The sequence below is a fragment of the Lemur catta genome, chromosome 10 (genome assembly GCF_020740605.2).
Source record: "Lemur catta isolate mLemCat1 chromosome 10, mLemCat1.pri, whole genome shotgun sequence".
Taxonomy (NCBI): Eukaryota; Metazoa; Chordata; class Mammalia; order Primates; family Lemuridae; genus Lemur; species Lemur catta.
The window spans coordinates 52,014,439-52,032,143 of NC_059137.1; positions in this window are offsets into that span (position 1 = coordinate 52,014,439).

Genomic DNA, 17,705 nt, shown 5'->3' on the forward strand with positions numbered 1-17,705 from the left:
GAAGGATTCTTACTCTAACGGTTGAAAAGGGCTCCTGTTATTGAAACCGTGGTGAAAGAATGGTGAATGAACACTGAAAACAATCCGATCTTCCAAGGCACCGGTGCCAGGTATGGGAAATACCAAGTTACCCGGGCCTCAGCAGAGTTTTCTCTGCGAAAAGCATCATAGGCTTCAGGATGCAGAGACCGACCTCATGACTGTTAGGATGCAAAATGCTATGCAAATGGCAAACAATTACCAACATACTGGTGATTTCAAAAGTGTCAGGATGAAATCTGAAGCACGATCCACACATTTCCCATCTCACTCAAATATGCACTTATCAGCTCTGGAGGTAAACAAATCAAACACAGGGCTGACAGAAGGTCGGCACTAACACCCCACTCAGAAATCTCAACTACGGGGAAGGATTCTTATGCTAATGCATGAAAGCTGCTCAGGTTCTGAAAATAATGGTGAATCCACAGTGGAATAATACTTAAAAGACTACTTTCTTTATAGTCTCTAGTACCAACTTTTGGAAAAGCCAAGTTTACTGGGCCTCAGCATGCTTTCGTCTGTGAAAACTCTCCAGTGCTTAAGGATGCAGAGACCATCCTGATGACAATTAAGGTGAAAAGTGCTATGGAAAAATACCAAATAGTTCTCCACCTAGCGGTTATTTCAAAAGTTGTGCCACACCCCTCTTGGAAAGATCGAGTAACTTTGGCCTAGCCTTCGATTGTTCTGGAGAAGGAATCGCCATTCCTAGCTGATAAATCAAATGATTCTGAAAGGAACGGTGAAAAGTGCGGATCCTGTTTCAGTCTTTAGACTGAAACAGGATCCGCACTATTCACCTCTCACACAAAGGCGAACTTCTCATGCCGGGCGCTAGTCCAACAAACCCAGGACTGACAGAGGCCCCGCACTTGCCACCCCAGAAAAATATCTCATCTCCAAAGAAGGATTCTTACGCTAACGGTTGAAAAGGGCTCCTGTTATTGAAACCGTGGTGAAAGAATGGTGAATTAACACTGAAAACAATCCGATCTTCCAAGGCACCGGTGCCAGGTATGGGAAATACCAAGTTACCCGGGCCTCAGCAGAGTTTTCTCTGCGAAAAGCATCATAGGCTTCAGGATGCAGAGACCGACCTCATGACTGTTATGATGCAAAACGCTATGGAAATGGCAAATAATTACCCACCTACTGGTGATTTCAAAAGTGTCAGGATGAAATCTGAAGCACGATCCACACTTTTCCCATCTCACTCAAATATGCACTTACCAGCTCTGGAGGTAAACAAATCAAACACAGGGCTGACAGAACGTCGGCACTAACACCCCACCCAGAAATCTCAACTACGGGGAAGGATTCTTATGCTAATGCGTGAAAGCTGCTCAGGTTCTGAAAATAATGGTGAATCCACAGTGGAATAATACTTAAAAGAACACTTTCTTTCTAGTCTCTAGTACCAACTATTGGAAAAGCCAAGTTTACTGGGCCTCAGCTGCTTTCGTCTGTGAAAACTCTCCAATGCTTAAGGATGCAGAGACCATCCTGATGACAATTACGGTGAAAAGTGCTACGGAAAAATACCAAATAGTTCTCCACCTAGCGGTTATTTCAAAACTTCTGCCACAGCCCTCTTGGAAAGATCGAGTTACTTTGGCCTAGCCTTCGATTGTTCTGGAGAAGGAATCGCCATTCCTAGCTGATCAATCAAATGATTCTGAAAGGAACGGTGAATAGTGCGGATCCTGTTTCAGTCTTTAGACTGAAACAGGATCCGCACTATTCACCTCTTACACAAAGGCGAACTTCTCATGCCTGCCGCTAGTCCAACAAACCCAGGACTGACAGAGGCCCTGCACTTGCCACCCCAGAAAAATATCTCATCTCCAAAGAAGGATTCTTACTCTAACGGTTGAAAAGGGCTCCTGTTATTGAAACCGTGGTGAAAGAATGGTGAATGAACACTGAAAACAATCCGATCTTCCAAGGCACCGGTGCCAGGTATGGGAAATACCAAGTTACCCGGGCCTCAGCAGAGTTTTCTCTGCGAAAAGCATCATAGGCTTCAGGATGCAGAGACCGACCTCATGACTGTTATGATGCAAAATGCTATGCAAATGGCAAACAATTACCAACATACTGGTGATTTCAAAAGTGTCAGGATGAAATCTGAAGCACGATCCACACATTTCCCATCTCACTCAAATATGCACTTATCAGCTCTGGAGGTAAACAAATCAAACACAGGGCTGACAGAAGGTCGGCACTAACACCCCACTCAGAAATCTCAACTACGGGGAAGGATTCTTATGCTAATGCATGAAAGCTGCTCAGGTTCTGAAAATAATGGTGAATCCACAGTGGAATAATACTTAAAAGACTACTTTCTTTATAGTCTCTAGTACCAACTTTTGGAAAAGCCAAGTTTACTGGGCCTCAGCATGCTTTCGTCTGTGAAAACTCTCCAGTGCTTAAGGATGCAGAGACCATCCTGATGACAATTACGGTGAAAAGTGCTATGGAAAAATACCAAATAGTTCTCCACCTAGCGCTTATTTCAAAAGTTGTGCCACACCCCTCTTGGAAAGATCGAGTAACTTTGGCCTAGCCTTCGATTGTTCTGGAGAAGGAATCGCCATTCCTAGCTGATCAATCAAATGATTCTGAAAGGAACGGTGAAAAGTGCGGATCCTGTTTCAGTCTTTAGACTGAAACAGGATCCGCACTATTCACCTCTCACACAAAGGCGAACTTCTCATGCCTGGCGCTAGTCCAACAAACCCAGGACTGACAGAGGCCCCGCACTTGCCACCCCAGAAAAATATCTCATCTCCAAAGAAGGATTCTTACGCTAACGGTTGAAAAGGGCTCCTGTTATTGAAACCGTGGTGAAAGAATGGTGAATTAACACTGAAAACAATCCGATCTTCCAAGGCACCGGTGCCAGGTATGGGAAATACCAAGTTACCCGGGCCTCAGCAGAGTTTTCTCTGCGAAAAGCATCATAGGCTTCAGGATGCAGAGACCGACCTCATGACTGTTATGATGCAAAACGCTATGGAAATGGCAAATAATTACCCACCTACTGGTGATTTCAAAAGTGTCAGGATGAAATCTGAAGCACGATCCACACTTTTCCCATCTCACTCAAATATGCACTTACCAGCTCTGGAGGTAAACAAATCAAACACAGGGCTGACAGAACGTCGGCACTAACACCCCACCCAGAAATCTCAACTACGGGGAAGGATTCTTATGCTAATGCGTGAAAGCTGCTCAAGTTCTGAAAATAATGGTGAATCCACAGTGGAATAATACTTAAAAGAACACTTTCTTTCTAGTCTCTAGTACCAACTATTGGAAAAGCCAAGTTTACTGGGCCTCAGCATGCTTTCGTCTGTGAAAACTCTCCAATGCTTAAGGATGCAGAGACCATCCTGATGACAATTACGGTGAAAAGTGCTACGGAAAAATACCAAATAGTTCTCCACCTAGCGGTTATTTCAAAACTTCTGCCACAGCCCTCTTGGAAAGATCGAGTTACTTTGGCCTAGCCTTCGATTGTTCTGGAGAAGGAATCGCCATTCCTAGCTGATCAATCAAATGATTCTGAAAGGAACGGTGAATAGTGCGGATCCTGTTTCAGTCTTTAGACTGAAACAGGATCCGCACTATTCACCTCTTACACAAAGGCGAACTTCTCATGCCTGGCGCTAGTCCAACAAACCCAGGACTGACAGAGGCCCTGCACTTGCCACCCCAGAAAAATATCTCATCTCCAAAGAAGGATTCTTACTCTAACGGTTGAAAAGGGCTCCTGTTATTGAAACCGTGGTGAAAGAATGGTGAATGAACACTGAAAACAATCCGATCTTCCAAGGCACCGGTGCCAGGTATGGGAAATACCAAGTTACCCGGGCCTCAGCAGAGTTTTCTCTGCGAAAAGCATCATAGGCTTCAGGATGCAGAGACCGACCTCATGACTGTTACGATGCAAAATGCTATGCAAATGGCAAACAATTACCAACATACTGGTGATTTCAAAAGTGTCAGGATGAAATCTGAAGCACGATCCACACATTTCCCATCTCACTCAAATATGCACTTATCAGCTCTGGAGGTAAACAAATCAAACACAGGGCTGACAGAAGGTCGGCACTAACACCCCACTCAGAAATCTCAACTACGGGGAAGGATTCTTATGCTAATGCATGAAAGCTGCTCAGGTTCTGAAAATAATGGTGAATCCACAGTGGAATAATACTTAAAAGACTACTTTCTTTATAGTCTCTAGTACCAACTTTTGGAAAAGCCAAGTTTACTGGGCCTCAGCATGCTTTCGTCTGTGAAAACTCTCCAGTGCTTAAGGATGCAGAGACCATCCTGATGACAATTACGGTGAAAAGTGCTATGGAAAAATACCAAATAGTTCTCCACCTAGCGGTTATTTCAAAAGTTGTGCCACACCCCTCTTGGAAAGATCGAGTAACTTTGGCCTAGCCTTCGATTGTTCTGGAGAAGGAATCGCCATTCCTAGCTGATCAATCAAATGATTCTGAAAGGAACGGTGAAAAGTGCGGATCCTGTTTCAGTCTTTAGACTGAAACAGGATCCGCACTATTCACCTCTCACACAAAGGCGAACTTCTCATGCCTGGCGCTAGTCCAACAAACCCAGGACTGACAGAGGCCCCGCACTTGCCACCCCAGAAAAATATCTCATCTCCAAAGAAGGATTCTTACGCTAACGGTTGAAAAGGGCTCCTGTTATTGAAGCCGTGGTGAAAGAATGGTGAATTAACACTGAAAACAATCCGATCTTCCAAGGCACCGGTGCCAGGTATGGGAAATACCAAGTTACCCGGGCCTCAGCAGAGTTTTCTCTGCGAAAAGCATCATAGGCTTCAGGATGCAGAGACCGACCTCATGACTGTTACGATGCAAAACGCTATGGAAATGGCAAATAATTACCCACCTACTGGTGATTTCAAAAGTGTCAGGATGAAATCTGAAGCACGATCCACACTTTTCCCATCTCACTCAAATATGCACTTACCAGCTCTGGAGGTAAACAAATCAAACACAGGGCTGACAGAACGTCGGCACTAACACCCCACCAGGAAATCTCAACTACGGGGAAGGATTCTTATGATAATGCGTGAAAGCTGCTCAGGTTCTGAAAATAATGGTGAATCCACAGTGGAATAATACTTAAAAGAACACTTTCTTTCTAGTCTCTAGTACCAACTATTGGAAAAGCCAAGTTTACTGGGCCTCAGCATGCTTTCGTCTGTGAAAACTCTCCAATGCTTAAGGATGCAGAGACCATCCTGATGACAATTACGGTGAAAAGTGCTACGGAAAAATACCAAATAGTTCTCCACCTAGCGGTTATTTCAAAACTTCTGCCACAGCCCTCTTGGAAAGATCGAGTTACTTTGGCCTATCCTTCGATTGTTCTGGAGAAGGAATCGCCATTCCTAGCTGATCAATCAAATGATTCTGAAAGGAACGGTGAAAAGTGCGGATCCTGTTTCAGTCTTTAGACTGAAACAGGATCCGCACTATTCACCTCTCACACAAAGGCGAACTTCTCATGCCTGGCGCTAGTCCAACAAACCCAGGACTGACAGAGGCCCCGCACTTGCCACCCCAGAAAAATATCTCATCTCCAAAGAAGGATTCTTACTCTAACGGTTGAAAAGGGCTCCTGTTATTGAAACCGTGGTGAAAGAATGGTGAATGAACACTGAAAACAATCCGATCTTCCAAGGCACCGGTGCCAGGTATGGGAAATACCAAGTTACCTGGGCCTCAGCAGAGTTTTCTCTGCGAAAAGCATCATAGGCTTCAGGATGCAGAGACCGACCTCATGACTGTTACGATGCAAAAAGCTAAGGATATGGCAAACAATTACCAACATACTGGTGATTTCAAAAGTGTCAGGATGAAATCTGAAGCACGATCCACACTTTTCCCATCTCACTCAAATATGCACTTACCAGCTCTGGAGGTAAACAAATCAAACACAGGGCTGACAGAAGGTCGGCACTAACACCCCACCCAGAAATCTCAACTACGGGGAAGGATTCTTATGCTAATGCGTGAAAGCTGCTCAGGTTCTGAAAATAATGGTGAATCCACAGTGGAATAATACTTAAAAGAACACTTTCTTTCTAGTCTCTAGTACCAACTATTGGAAAAGCCAAGTTTACTGGGCCTCAGCATGCTTTCGTCTGTGAAAACTCTCCAATGCTTAAGGTCGCAGAGACCATCCTGTTGACAATTACGGTGAAAAGTGCTACGGAAAAATACCAAATAGTTCTCCACCTAGCGGTTATTTCAAAAGTTGTGCCACACCCCTCTTGGAAAGATCGATTTACTATGGCCTAGCCTTCGATTGTTCTGGAGAAGGAATCGCCATTCCTAGCTGATCAATCAAATGATTCTGAAAGGAACGGTGAAAAGTGCGGATCCTGTTTCAGTCTTTAGACTGAAACAGGATCCGCACTATTCAACTCTCACACAAAGGCGAACTTCTCATGCCTGGCGCTAGTCCAACAAACCCAGGAATGACAGAGGCCCTGCACTTGCCACCCCAGAAAAATATCTCATCTCCAAAGAAGGATTCTTACGCTAACGGTTGAAAAGGGCTCCTGTTATTGAAACCGTGGTGAAAGAATGGTGAATGAACACTGAAAACAATCCGATCTTCCAAGGCACCGGGGCCAGGTATGGGAAATACCAAGTTACCCGGGCCTCAGCAGAGTTTTCTCTGCGAAAAGCATCATAGGCTTCAGAATGCAGAGACCGACCTCATGACTGTTACGATGCAAAAAGCTATGGATATGGCAAACAATTACCAACATACTGGTGATTTCAAAAGTGTCAGGATGAAATCTGAAGCACGATCCACACTTTTCCCATCTCACTCAAATATGCACTTACCAGCTCTGGAGGTAAACAAATCAAACACAGGGCTGACAGAAGGTCGGCACTAACACCCCACCCAGAAATCTCAACTACGGGGAAGGATTCTTATGCTAATGCGTGAAAGCTGCTCAGGTTCTGAAAATAATGGTGAATCCACAGTGGAATAATACTTAAAAGACTACTTTCTTTATAGTCTATAGTACCAACTTTTGGAAAAGCCAAGTTTACTGGGCCTCAGCATGCTTTCGTCTGTGAAAACTCTCCAGTGCTTAAGGATGCAGAGACCATCCTGATGACAATTACGGTGAAAAGTGCTATGGAAAAATACCAAATAGTTCTCCACCTAGCGGTTATTTCAAAAGTTGTGCCACACCCCTCTTGGAAAGATCGAGTTACTTTGGCCTAGCCTTCCATTGTTCTGGAGAAGGAATCGCCATTCCTAGTTGATAAATCAAATGATTCTGAAAGGAACGGTGAAAAGTGCGGATCCTGTTTCAGTCTTTAGACTGAAACAGGATCCGCACTATTCACCTCTCACACAAAGGCGAACTTCTCATGCCTGGCGCTAGTCCAACAAACCCAGGACTGACAGAGGCCCCGCACTTGAGACCCCAGAAAAATATCTCATCTCCAAAGAAGGATTCTTACGCTAACGGTTGAAAAGGGCTCCTGTTATTGAAACCGTGGTGAAAGAATGGTGAATGAACACTGAAAACAATCCGATCTTCCAAGGCACCGGTGCCAGGTATGGGAAATACCAAGTTACCCGGGCCTCAGCAGAGTTTTCTCTGCGAAAAGCATCATAGGCTTCGGGATGCAGAGACCGACCTCATGACTGTTACGATGCAAAACGCTATCGAAATGGGAAATAATTACCCACCTACTGGTGATTTCAAAAGTGTCAGGATGAAATATGAAGCACGATCCACACTTTTCCCATCTCACTCAAATATGCACTTACCAGCTCTGGAGGTAAACAAATCAAACACAGGGCTGATAGAAGGTCGGCACTAACACCCCACCGAGAAATCTCAACTACGGGGAAGGATTCTTATGCTAATGCGTGAAAGCTGCTCAGGTTCTGAAAATAATGGTGAATCCACAGTGGAATAATACTTAAAAGAACACTTTCTTTCTAGTCTCTAGTACCAACTATTGGAAAAGCCAAGTTTACTGGGCCTCAGCATGCTTTCGTCTGTGAAAACTCTCCAATGCTTAAGGATGCAGAGACCATCCTGATGACAATTACGGTGAAAAGTGCTACGGAAAAATACAAAATAGTTCTCCACCTAGCGGTTATTTCAAAACTTCTGCCACAGCCCTCTTGGAAAGATCGAGTTACTTTGGCCTAGCCTTCGATTGTTCTGGAGAAGGAATCGCCATTCCCAGCTGATCAATCAAATGATTTTGAAAGGAACGGTGAATAGTGCGGATCCTGTTTCAGTCTTTAGACTGAAACAGGATCCGCACTATTCACCTCTTACACAAAGGCGAACTTCTCATGCCTGCTGCTAGTCCAACAAACCCAGGACTGACAGAGGCCCTGCACTTGCCACCCCAGAAAAATATCTCATCTCCAAAGAAGGATTCTTACTCTAACGGTTGAAAAGGGCTCCTGTTATTGAAACCGTGGTGAAAGAATGGTGAATGAACACTGAAAACAATCCGATCTTCCAAGGCACCGGTGCCAGGTATGGGAAATACCAAGTTACCCGGGCCTCAGCAGAGTTTTCTCTGCGAAAAGCATCATAGGCTTCAGGATGCAGAGACCGACCTCATGACTGTTACGATGCAAAATGCTATGCAAATGGCAAACAATTACCAACATACTGGTGATTTCAAAAGTGTCAGGATGAAATCTGAAGCACGATCCACACATTTCCCATCTCACTCAAATATGCACTTATCAGCTCTGGAGGTAAACAAATCAAACACAGGGCTGACAGAAGGTCGGCACTAACACCCCACCCAGAAATCTCAACTACGGGGAAGGATTCTTATGCTAATGCGTGAAAGCTGCTCAGGTTCTGAAAATAATGGTGAATCCACAGTGGAATAATACTTAAAAGAACACTTTCTTTCTAGTCTCTAGTACCAACTATTGGAAAAGCCAAGTTTACTGGGCCTCAGCATGCTTTCGTCTGTGAAAACTCTCCAATGCTTAAGGATGCAGAGACCATCCTGATGACAATTACGGTGAAAAGTGCTACGGAAAAATACCAAATAGTTCTCCACCTAGCGGTTATTTCAAAACTTCTCCCACAGCCCTCTTGGAAAGATCGAGTTACTTTGGCCTATCCTTCGATTGTTCTGGAGAAGGAATCGCCATTCCTAGCTGATCAATCAAATGATTCTGAAAGGAACGGTGAAAAGTGCGGATCCTGTTTCAGTCTTTAGACTGAAACAGGATCCGCACTATTCACCTCTCACACAAAGGCGAACTTCTCATGCCTGGCGCTAGTCCAACAAACCCAGGAATGACAGAGGCCCCGCACTTGCCACCCCAGAAAAATATCTCATCTCCAAAGAAGGATTCTTACTCTAAAGGTTGAAAAGGGCTCCTGTTATTGAAACCGTGGTGAAAGAATGGTGAATGAACACTGAAAACAATCCGATCTTCCAAGGCACCGGGGCCAGGTATGGGAAATACCAAGTTACCCGGGCCTCAGCAGAGTTTTCTCTGCGAAAAGCATCATAGGCTTCAGGATGCAGAGACCGACCTCATGACTGTTACTATGCAAAATGCTATGCAAATGGCAAAGAATTACGAACCTACTGGTGATTTCAAAAGTGTCAGGATGAAATCTGAAGCACGATCCACACTTTTCCCATCTCACTCAAATATGCACTTACCAGCTCTGGAGGTAAACAAATCAAACACAGGGCTGACAGAAGGTCGGCACTAACACCCCACCCAGAAATCTCAACTACGGGGAAGGATTCTTATGCTAATGCGTGAAAGCTGCTCAGGTTCTGAAAATAATGGTGAATCCACAGTGGAATAATACTTAAAAAAACACTTTCTTTCTAGTCTCTAGTACCAACTATTGGAAAAGCCAAGTTTACTGGGCCTCAGCATGCTTTCGTCTGTGAAAACTCTCCAATGCTTAAGGACGCAGAGACCATCCTGATGACAATTACGGTGAAAAGTGCTACGGAAAAATACCAAATAGTTCTCCACCTAGCGGTTATTTCAAAAGTTGTGCCACACCCCTCTTGGAAAGATCGATTTACTTTGGCCTAGCCTTCGATTGCTCTGGAGAAGGAATCGCCATTCCTAGCTGATCAATCAAATGATTCTGAAAGGAACGGTGAAAAGTGCGGATCCTGTTTCAGTCTTTAGACTGAAAGAGGATCCGTACTATTCACCTCTCACACAAAGGCGAACTTCTCATGCCTGGCGCTAGTCCAACAAACCCAGGACTGACAGAGGCCCTGCACTTGCCACCCCAGAAAAATATCTCATCTCCAAAGAAGGATTCTTACGCTAACGGTTGAAAAGTGCTCCTGTTATTGAAGGCGTCGTGAAAGAATGGTGAATTAACACTGAAAACAATCCGATCTTCCAAGGCACCGGTGCCAGGTATGGGAAATACCAAGTTACCCGGGCCTCAGCAGAGTTTTCTCTGCGAAAAGCATCATAGGCTTCAGGATGCAGAGACCGACCTCATGACTGTTACGATGCAAAACGCTATGGAATTGGCAAATAATTACCCACCTACTGGTGATTTCAAAAGTGTCAGGATGAAATCTGAAGCACGATCCACACTTTTCCCATCTCACTCAAATGTGCACTTACCAGCTCTGGAGGTAAACAAATCAAACACAGGGCTGACAGAAGGTCGGCACTAACACCCCACCCAGAAATCTCAACTACAGGGAAGGATTCTTATGCTAATGCGTGAAAGCTGCTCAGGTTCTGAAAATAATGGTGAATCCACAGTGGAATAATACTTAAAAGAACACTTTCTTTCTAGTCTCTAGTACCAACTATTAGAAAAGCCAAGTTTACTGGGCCTCAGCATGCTTTCGTCTGTGAAAACTCTCCAATGCTTAAGGATGCAGAGACCATCCTGATGACAATTACGGTGAAAAGTGCTACGGAAAAATACCAAATAGTTCTCCACCTAGCGGTTATTTCAAAACTTCTGCCACAGCCCTCTTGGAAAGATCGAGTTACTTTGGCCTAGCCTTCGATTGTTCTGGAGAAGGAATCGCCATTCCTAGCTGATCAATCAAATGATTCTGAAAGGAACGGTGAAAAGTGCGGATCCTGTTTCAGTCTTTAGACTGAAACAGGATCCGCACTATTCACCTCTCACACAAAGGCGAACTTCTCATGCCTGGCGCTAGTCCAACAAACCCAGGACTAAAAGAGTCCCCGCACTTGCCACCCCAGAAAAATATCTCATCTCCAAAGAAGGATTCTTAAGCTAACGGTTGAAAAGGGCTCCTGTTATTGAAACCGTCGTGAAAGAATGGTGAATTAACACTGAAAACAATCCGATCTTCCAAGGCACCGGTGCAGGTATGGGAAATACCAAGTTACCCGGGCCTCAGCAGAGTTTTCTCTGCGAAAGCATCATAGGCTTCAGGATGCAGAGACCGCCCTCATGACTGTTACAATGCAAAACGCTATGAAAATGGCAAATAATTACCAACATACCGGTGATTTCAAAAGTGTCAGGATGAAATCTGAAGCACGATCCACACTTTTCCCATCTCACTCAAATATGCACTTACGAGACTAGAGGTAAACAAATCAAACACAGGCCTAACAGAAGATCGGCACGAACACCGCACCCAGAAATCTCAACTACGGGGAAGGATTTTTATGCTAATGCGTGAAAGCTGCTCAGGTTCTGAAAATAACGGTGAATCCACAGTGGAATAATACTTAAAAGAACACTTTCTTTCTAGTCTCTAGTACCAACTATTGGAAAAGCCATGTTTACTGGGCCTCAGCATGCTGTCGTCTGTGAAAACTCTCCAGTGCTTAAGGATGCAGAGACCATCCTGATGACAATTACGGTGAAAAGTGCTATGGAAAAATACCAAATAGTTCTCCACCTAGCGGTTATTTCAAAAGTTGTGCCACAGCTCTCTTGGAAAGATCGAGTAACTTTGGCCTAGCCTTCGATTGTTCTGGAGAAGGAATCGCCCTTCCTAGCTGATCAATCAAATGATTCTGAAAGGAACGGTGAAAAGTGCGGATCCTGTTTCAGTCTTTAGACTGAAACAGGATCCGCACTATTCACCTCTCACACAAAGGCGAACTTCTCATGCCTGGCACGAGTCCAACAAACCCAGGACTGACAGACGCCCTGCACTTGCCACCCCAGAAAAATATCTCATCTCCATAGTAGGATTCTTACGCTAACGGTTGAAAAGGGCTCCTGTTATTAATACCGTGGTGAAAGAATGGTGAATTAACACTGAAAACAATCCGATCTTCCAAGGCACCGGTGCCAGGTATGGGAAATACCAAGTTACCCGGGCCTCAGCAGAGTTTTCTCTGCGAAAAGCATCATAGGCTTCAGGATGCAGAGACCGCCCTCATGACTGTTACGATGCAAAACGCTATGGAAATGGCAAATAATTAGCAACATACCAGTGATTTCAAAAGTGTCAGGATGAAATCTGAAGCACGATCCACACTTTTCCCATCTCACTCAAATATGCACTTACCAGCTCTGCAGGTAAACAAATCAAACACCGGGCTTACAGGAGATCGGCACTAACACCGCACCCAGAAATCTCAACTACGGGGAAGGATTCTTATGCTAATGCGTGAAAGCTGCTCAGGTTCTGAAAATAATGGTGAATCCACAGTGGAATAATACTTAAAAGAACACTTTCTTTATAGTCTCTAGTACCAACTATTGGAAAAGCCAAGTTTACTGGGCCTCAGCATGCTTTCCTCTGTGAAAACTCTCCAATGCTTAAGGATGCAGAGACCATCCTGATGACAATTACGGTGAAAAGTGCTACGGGAAAATACCAAATAGTTCTAGACCTAGCGGTTATTTCAAAAGTTGTGCCACACCCCTCTTGGAAAGATCGAGTTACTTTGGCCTAGCCTTCGATTGTTCTGGAGAAGGAATCGCCATTCCTAGCTGATCAATCAAATGATTCTGAAAGGAACGGTGAAAAGTGCGGATCCTGTTTCAGTCTTTAGACTGAAACAGGATCCGCACTATTCACCTCTCACACAAAGGCGAACTTCTCATGCCTGGCGCTAGTCCAACAAACCCAGGACTGACAGAGGCCCTGCACTTGCCACCCCAGAAAAATATCTCATCTCCAAAGAAGGATTCTTACGCTAACGGTTGAAAAGGGCTCCTGTTATTGAAACCGTGGTGAAAGAATGGTGAATGAACACTGAAAACAATCCGATCTTCCAAGGCACCGGTGCCAGGTATGGGAAATACCAAGTTACCCGGGCCTCAGCAGAGTTTTCTCTGCGAAAAGCATCATAGGCTTCAGGATGCAGAGACTGACCTCATGACTGTTACGATGCAAAACGCTATGCAAATGGCAAAACATTACCAACATACTGGAGATTTCAAAAGTGTCAGGATGAAATCTGAAGCACGATCCACACTTTTCCCATCTCACTCAAATATGCACTTACCAGCTCTGGAGGTAAACAAATCAAACACAGGGCTGACAGAAGGTCGGCACTAACACCCCACCCAGAAATCTCAACTACGGGGAAGGATTCTTATGCTAATGCGTGAAAGCTGCTCAGGTTCTGAAAATAATGGTGAATCCACAGTGGAATAATACTTAAAAGAACACTTTCTTTATAGTCTCTAGTACCAACTATTGGAAAAGCCAAGTTTACTGGGCCTCAGCATGCTTTCGTCTGTGAAAACTCTCCAATGCTTAAGGATGCAGAGACCATCCTGATGACAATTACGGTGAAAAGTGCTACGGAAAAATACCAAACAGTTCTCCACCTAGCGGTTATTTCAAAACTTCTGCCACAGCCCTCTTGGAAAGATCGAGTTACTTTGGCCTAGCCTTCGATTGTTCTGGAGAAGGAATCGCCATTCCTAGCTGATCAATCAAATGATTCTGAAAGGAACGGTGAAAAGTGCGGATCCTGTTTCAGTCTTTAGACTGAAACAGGATCCGTACTATTCACCTCTCACACAAAGGCGAACTTCTCATGCCTGGCGCTAGTCCAACAAACCCAGGACTGACAGAGGCCCTGCACTTGCCACCCCAGAAAAATATGTCATCTCCAAAGAAGGATTCTTACGCTAACGGTTGAAAAAGGCTCCTGTTATTGAAACCGTGGTGAAAGAATGGTGAATGAACACTGAAAACAATCCGATCTTCCAAGGCACCGGTGCCAGGTATGGGAAATACCAAGTTACCCGGGCCTCAGCAGAGTTTTCTCTGCGAAAAGCATCATAGGCTTCAGGATGCAGAGACCGCCCTCATGACTGTTACGATGCAAAACGCTATGGAAATGGCAAATAATTATCCACCTACTGGTGATTTCAAAAGTGTCAGGATGAAATCTGAAGCACGATCCACACTTTTCCCATCTCACTCAAATATGCACTTACCAGCTCTGGAGGTAAACAAATCAAACACAGGGCTGACAGAACGTCGGCACTAACACCCCACCCAGAAATCTCAACTACGGGGAAGGATTCTTATGCTAATGCGTGAAAGCTGCTCAGGTTCTGAAAATAATGGTGAATCCACAGTGGAATAATACTTAAAAGAACACTTTCTTTCTAGTCTCTAGTACCAACTATTGGAAAAGCAAAGTTTACTGGGCCTCAGCATGCTTTCGTCTGTGAAAACTCTCCAATGCTTAAGGATGCAGAGACCATCCTGATGACAATTACGGTGAAAAGTGCTACGGAAAAATACCAAATAGTTCTCCACCTAGCGGTTATTTCAAAACTTCTGCCACAGCCCTCTTGGAAAGATCGAGTTACTTTGGCCTAGCCTTCGATTGTTCTGGAGAAGGAATCGCCATTCCTAGCTGATCAATCAAATGATTCTGAAAGGAACGGTGAAAAGTGAGGGTCCTGTTTCAGTCTTTAGACTGAAACAGGATCCGCACTATTCACCTCTCACACAAAGGCGAACTTCTCATGCCTGGCGCTAGTCCAACAAACCCAGGACTGACAGAGGCCCTGCACTTGCCACCCCAGAAAAATATCTCATCTCCAAAGAAGGATTCTTACGCTAACGGTTGAAAAGGGCTCCTGTTATTGAAACCGTGGTGAAAGAATGGTGAATTAACACTGAAAACAATCCGATCTTCCAAGGCACCGGTGCCAGCTATGGGAAATACCAAGTTACCCGGGCCTCAGCAGAGTTTTCTCTGCGAAAAGCATCATAGGCTTCAGGATGCAGAGACCGACCTCATGACTGTTACGATGCAAAAAGCTATGGATATGGCAAACAATTACCAACCTACTGGTGATTTCAAAAGTGTCAGGATGAAATCTGAAGCACGATCCACACTTTTCCCATCTCACTCAAATATGCACTTACCAGCTCTGGAGGTAAACAAATCAAACACAGGGCTGACAGAAGGTCGGCACTAACACCCCACCCAGAAATCTCAACTACGGGGAAGGATTCTTATGCTAATGCGTGAAAGCTGCTCAGGTTCTGAAAATAATGGTGAATCCACAGTGGAATAATACTTAAAAGAACACTTTCTTTCTAGTCTCTAGTACCAACTATTGGAAAAGCCAAGTTTACTGGGCCTCAGCATGCTTTCGTCTGTGAAAACTCTCCAATGCTTAAGGATGCAGAGACCATCCTGATGACAATTACGGTGAAAAGTGCTACGGAAAAATACCAAATAGTTCTCCACCTAGCGGTTATTTCAAAACTTCTGCCACAGCCCTCTTGGAAAGATCGAGTTACTTTGGCCTAGCCTTCGATTGTTCTGGAGAAGGAATCGCCATTCCTAGCTGATCAATCAAATGATTCTGAAAGGAACGGTGAAAAGTGCGGATCCTGTTTCAGTCTTTAGACTGAAACAGGATCCGCACTATTCACCTGTCACACAAAGGCGAACTTCTCATGCCTGGCGCTAGTCCAACAAACCCAGGACTGACAGAGGCCCTGCACTTGCCACCCCAGAAAAATATCTCATCTCCAAAGAAGGATTCTTACGCTAACGGTTGAAAAGGGCTCCTGTTATTGAAACCGTGGTGAAAGAATGGTGAATTAACACTGAAAACAATCCGATCTTCCAAGGCACCGGTGCCAGCTATGGGAAATACCAAGTTACCCGGGCCTCAGCAGAGTTTTCTCTGCGAAAAGCATCATAGGCTTCAGGATGCAGAGACCGACCTCATGACTGTTACGATGCAAAAAGCTATGGATATGGCAAACAATTACCAACCTACTGGTGATTTCAAAAGTGTCAGGATGAAATCTGAACCACGATCCACACTTTTCCCATCTCACTCAAATATGCACTTACCAGCTCTGGAGGTAAACAAATCAAACACAGGGCTGACAGAAGGTCGGCACTAACACCCCACCCAGAAATCTCAACTACGGGGAAGGATTCTTATGCTAATGCGTGAAAGCTGCTCAGGTTCTGAAAATAATGGTGAATCCACAGTGGAATAATACTTAAAAGAACACTTTCTTTCTAGTCTCTAGTACCAACTATTGGAAAAGCCAAGTTTACTGGGCCTCAGCATGCTTTCGTCTGTGAAAACTCTCCAATGCTTAAGGATGCAGAGACCATCCTGATGACAATTACGGTGAAAAGTGCTACGGAAAAATACCAAATAGTTCTCCACCTAGCGGTTATTTCAAAAGTTGTGCCACAGCCCTCTTGGAAAGATCGAGTTACTTTGGCCTAGCCTTCGATTGTTCTGGAGAAGGAATCGCCATTCCTAGCTGATCAATCAAATGATTCTGAAAGGAACGGTGAAAAGTGCGGATCCTGTTTCAGTCTTTAGACTGAAACAGGATCCGCACTATTCACCTCTCACACAAAGGCGAACTTCTCATGCCTGGCGCTAGTCCAACAAACCCAGGACTGACAGAGGCCCTGCACTTGCCACCCCAGAAAAATATCTCATCTCCAAAGAAGGATTCTTACGCTAACGGTTGAAAAGGGCTCCTGTTATTGAAACCGTGGTGAAAGAATGGTGAATGAACACTGAAAACAATCTGATCTTCCAAGGCACCGGTGCCAGGTATGGGAAATACCAAGTTACCCGGGCCTCAGCAGAGTTTTCTCTGCGAAAAGCATCATAGGCTTCAGGATGCAGAGACCGACCTCATGACTGTTACGATGCAAAAAGCTATGGATATGGCAAACAATTACCAACCTACTGGTGATTTCAAAAGTGTCAGGATGAAATCTGAAGCACGATCCACACTTTTCCCATCTCACTCAAATATGCACTTACCAGCTCTGGAGGTAAACAAATCAAACACAGGGCTGACAGAAGGTCGGCACTAACACCCCACCCAGAAATCTCAACTACGGGGAAGGATTCTTATGCTAATGCGTGAAAGCTGCTCAGGTTCTGAAAATAATGGTGAATCCACAGTGGAATAATACTTAAAAGAACACTTTCTTTATAGTCTCTAGTACCAACTATTGGAAAAGCCAAGTTTACTGGGCCTCAGCATGCTTTCGTCTGTGAAAACTCTCCAATGCTTAAGGATGCAGAGACCATCCTGATGACAATTACGGTGAAAAGTGCTACGGAAAAATACCAAATAGTTCTCCACCTAGCGGTTATTTCAAAAGTTGTGCCA